The following is a 4634-nucleotide window of genomic DNA, read 5'->3' as shown; positions in this document are numbered from 1 at the left end:
TCAGAGTAACAGAGGGGAGCAGCACACACCAATCCTTTCAACACCAATATTCTCATCACTGCCCCTTTGCAGATGAGGAAGCCTGACGGCGGGGCTTTCATGCCCACGTCCTCAGGCTGCAGGAAGGGGAACTGGGCCTCCCTGCTGCCCACCTGACTCCAAAGCTTCAGAGAGAGTAGTCATGACTGAGTCACTCTGCTGTACAGCAGAAATTGGCACAGCAGGAGTTCCCGTCGTGGCACAGTGGTTAACGAATCTGACTAGGAACCATGAGGTTGCAGGTTCAGTCCCTGCCCTTGCTCAGCGGGTTAACAAACCAGCGCCGTGAGCTGTGGTGTAGGTCGCAGACGTGGCTCAGATCCCACGTTGCTGTGGCTCTGGTGTAGGCCAGTGGCTACAGCTCCAATTCGACCCCTAGCCTGGGAACCTCCATATGCCGAGGGAGCGGCCCAAAGAAATAGCAAAAAGACAAAAAAAAAAAAAAAAAAAAGAAAAGAAAGAAAAGAAAGAAATTGGCACAGCATTGTAAATCAACTATACTTAAAAACAGGAGTTCCCGTTGTGGCTCAGCAGTAACAAACCCGGCTAGGATCCAAGAGGACATGGGTTCGATCCCTGGCCTCACTCAGTGGGTTAAGGATCCAGTGTTGCCACAAGATGCAGCATAAGTTGAAACTGCAGCTCCGATTCAAACCCTGGCCCAGGAACTTCCATATGCTGCAGATGAGGTCCTAAAGAAAAATAAAATGAAGGACCGTGGCTCAATGGCAGTGAACCTGACTGGTATCCGTAAGGGCGTGGGTTTGATCCCTGGCCTCGCTCAGTGGGTTAAGGATCTGGTGTTGCCCTGAGTTGTGGTGTAGGTCACAGACTCGGCTCAGATCTGGCATTGCTGTAGCTGTGCTGTAGGCTGGCAGCTGCAGCTCTGATTTGACCCCTAGCCTGAGACCTTCCATGTGCTGCAGATGCAGCCCTAAAAAGACCAAAAAACAAAACAAAAAAAAAACACCCCACCAAAAAATGGAGTAGCCATTACATGTGTTATGCATGTAAGGCATCCAGTTTAATCTTCACCAAACCCAACACAGGCGGTGCTGTAAGTGGAGCTGTTTTCTTGTGGAAGAGGAAACAGGCCAGAGGGGAGGTCTGTTGCCAAGACCACACAGGGGGGCGAATACCATGCAGTGGGGTTCAGGTCACAACCCTGGGGTGTGGGGGGGTCCATGTTTATTGCAAGCCCTCCTCAGCAGATGGCAGTACAGCGTCCTGTCCCAGCAGAAGCAGTCCCTGGTGCCAGCATTTCATGCATGGACACCAAGGCTGTTGGGAGAGGGGCTCCTTTTGCTCATGGCCCACCCACTGTGGGTTCAGGGTGGTCCTGATGGAAGAGGTGGCCAGGGTTTGAACCAGGCCCAGATCCTTCTACAGCCGGACTGGCTTCCCAAGGATACTGCAGGCGCCCCCGGGGAAAGTTCTTCTTCCGCATGAACACCCAACTGCCACCATGTCCCGGGCGGTCACTTCTTCTTCTGCACGTGGCCACAGTCGTACTTGCCACGCACCACGGTGAGCTTGACGCCAGGCAGGTCCTGCGTGCGGCCGCCCTGCACCAGCACGACGTGGTGCTCCTGCAAGCTGTGGCCCTCGCCAGGGATGAAGCACACGGCCTCGCGGCCCGTGCTGAGGCGCACGCGGCAGCACTTGCGGTTGGCCGAGTTGGGCTTCTTGGGCTTGCGGATGAACGTGCGCAGGACCACGCCCTTCAGCTGCGGCCGGCCCGCAGTGGGGCCCATCTTCCCAGGCGGATGCTTCGGGGGCCCCAGGCGGTGCATCTGATTCAGGGTGGCCATGGGGCGCGTGGCCCAGGGCCGCGGGACCAGGGCGAGGCCTGGGGAGACACAACCGGGCAGGATGGAGCGGGGTTATCATCCCAGTGAACAGGCAGTAGCAGCAGCCACTCAGTCCGCACAGGGCTGCCTGTGTTTCTCGGGGTACTCCCTCACCCCTAAGAGTCAGAATGATTATTGAGCAACCACCACGGGTCAGGCTCTATTTTAAGCACTTTAGAGGACTGAACTCATTTTATTTTAGAAGGCATTAACTTTAATGCTGTTTAAACATAATAATAAACCCCAAGCGGCTCCCTCAGTGTCCAGCACTGTTCTGTGCCTCTACATGCATTAATTCCTGCAGCCTCACAGAGACCCTATGGGGTACCCCCCCTCGCGGGAAGTGTCCTGCTTCCTCCTGTCACACCTCCACCTGCCCCTGTAAGCAGATTCTCTCAACTGCACCTTCAGGGCTCTGACACCACCACCCCCGCTTTTCTCCCTCCTGCACTGCATCCATCCCAGTCCTGTGTACCCTTGGCTCCCCCACCCCTGGGCTCGCTGCCTCTCCTCCTCTCAGGTTTGGCTACTCCTACTGTCTGCTCCCCACTCAGCCAGATGGACCTGGGTCAGATCACATTGTTCCCCTGCTCAGAGCCTTCCTGTGGCTCCATCTCACTCAGGGTAAGAGCCAGATTCCCCCCAGGGGCCCACAAGGCCCCACATGGTCTGCCCCTGGCCTCTCTGACCTCGTTTCCCCTCTTGCCCCCTTGCTCTCCCTGCTCCAGCCTCAGCCTGTGTCCACAAATACACCAGCAGAAAGAGCAGAGTGGGAGTTCCCTGATGGCTCAGCAGATTAAGGACCTGGAGTTGTCGCTGCTGTGGTGAGGGTTCCACCACTGGCCTGGGAATTTGCAAGGGCAGCAAAAAGGAAGGAAAGGGAGGGAGGAAAGGAAAGGAAGGAAAGAGGAGTGTGGCAGCAATGCACTGAGAGGGAAGGCAGGGGTTGGGGAGCAGAGATGTTTCTAAGAGAGATAAGATTTGCTCATGGAAAGGAACTAGGACATTAAAAGACACAGCACTGGATTCTCTTCAGCAAACATTCACTGAGCACCTACTGTGTTTTGGTCCCAGTAATGGAGAGAGAGAGACTGTGGTGATTGATTCAGCCCTGAGCCATGTCCTCTTAGAGCTTCCACACCAGGGCTTTGAGGTGCATCCTCTAGCTGGATGCCCTCTCAACACCCAAACTTCCCACTCCCCTCTGTACCCACGGCAGGTCCTGGCCTTACCGTCCATTTCCATGTATCCTTATGCCTCAAGTGACAGCAGAATCCTCAAAGGGGATTCCTAGAAGTCTCTCCTTAGTGATGTGCCACCGCCGCCGAGCACGACTGTTCACCTCAGGGCCTCAGTGTGCTCATCTGTAGGGTAGGCACCATCATTAGAGCTCCTCCTGCCTCCTAAGCACTGTGTGATCCGCACGTCAACCTAGCCCAGATTCCCCAAGCAGGGCAGAGATCTGTCTTGTTCAGCCCTGTGATCCCTAGTCAATGTCAAAAAAGAGCTTAACAGGGAGTTCCTGTTGTGGCCCAGTGGAAACGAACCCAATTAGTATCCATGAGGATGCAGGTTCGATCCCTGGCCTCACTCAGTGGGTTAAGGATCTTGCGTTGCAGTGAGCTGTGGTGTAGGTCGCAGATGTGGCTCAGATCCCATGTTGCTGTGGCTGTGGTGTAGGCTGGCAGCTACAGCTCGATTCAACCCCTAGCCTGGAAAATTCCATATTTGGGCATAAAAAAAAAAAAAAAAAAAAGGAAAGAAAGAAGGAGCTTAACAAAGGTTTGAAGAGTGAATACGCAGGTGGAATATCTCACAAAGAGCATGACCTGTGAGAAACATTTGGTATTTGTGGAAGAAACAGGTTCATAATAAAGCTTCCCTCTCAGTGCCCGGCATGTACTAGGCTCTTGGAAAATACCAGTTGAATGAACAACTTCAACACTTTGCTTGGACGTCTCACCCAAGGGAAATATTTAATATTATTTGCTGAAAAAAATAACCGACCCAAACTCCTGACACCCCCCTGACCCATAGTAGCCCTCAATGCAACTACTTCCCACCCCCTTCCCTTGCAACACCAGCTCCGCCAAAAGCCATCGTGTATCCTCCCTGATTTAAAACCTTGATTCCCTCGGCAGAGGATGCAAGTCCCAGGGGGGATAACCCTCACCTAGCCTCGGCTCTGCAGCCCTAGTCCCCTACTTACCACAGTTTAGGGACGTGCCGAGGCCACGGAGAAGGCCGGACCAGGACATCCCGCCGCCTGAAGGGTCCCTGTTTTAGGGGATGAGAGATTCAGATAGAGAAGGAGGGGAAAGTGTCCGTGATCGGGGAAGGGCCAAATCTCCCCATCCCGCTCTCGGACTCTTCCGTTTAAATCTAAGGGATTTCCTCCGACTGTATAACCACAACTCCTAAAGCCGCTAACAGAGAAAGTCCCTCCGTAAATTTAGTCTTGCTCTGAATAGCCTCTCGGGGATTCAACCGCCCCTGCTCACATACAAGAGGAAAAGGGAAACTGAGGGGAGACCCGGGGAGGTTTCGAGGACCCGAGAATCCCGTCTACCTTTCCGACACTAGCCCGGTCCGCCGACACGCCAAATCTGACCTCTAACTGAATGGAATTATCCCGGCAGGGATTGGCTGGCTCTGCCCTTCCCGGTACACTGAAGGGGCGGGGAACAGATGACGATTGGGCAACGATAATGTCAATCTCGGCCAACTGTTCTCCCAGAACAGTGT

At 54.1% G+C, this 4634-nt stretch overlaps 1 long non-coding RNA gene across 2 annotated transcripts; it reads right to left on the bottom strand.

The window, feature by feature from the left end:
* On the bottom strand, positions 1022-4546 carry MRPS12. 2 transcript variants are annotated; one of them, XR_002344650.1, is made up of 4 exons: positions 4459-4521; positions 4099-4166; positions 3122-3253; positions 1022-1888 (listed from the first exon to the last, which is right to left on the bottom strand). It is a non-coding gene; the product is annotated as a mitochondrial ribosomal protein S12 (long non-coding RNA). The 2 variants fall into 2 exon arrangements; XR_002344649.1 differs by lacking the exon at positions 3122-3253 and having other exon boundaries at positions 4459-4546.

This window comes from Sus scrofa, chromosome 6 (assembly GCF_000003025.6).
Source record: "Sus scrofa isolate TJ Tabasco breed Duroc chromosome 6, Sscrofa11.1, whole genome shotgun sequence".
NCBI lineage: Eukaryota > Metazoa > Chordata > Mammalia > Artiodactyla > Suidae > Sus > Sus scrofa.
Note: the sequence above shows the minus strand (reverse complement) of the source record. Positions and strands in the feature narration are given on the sequence as shown.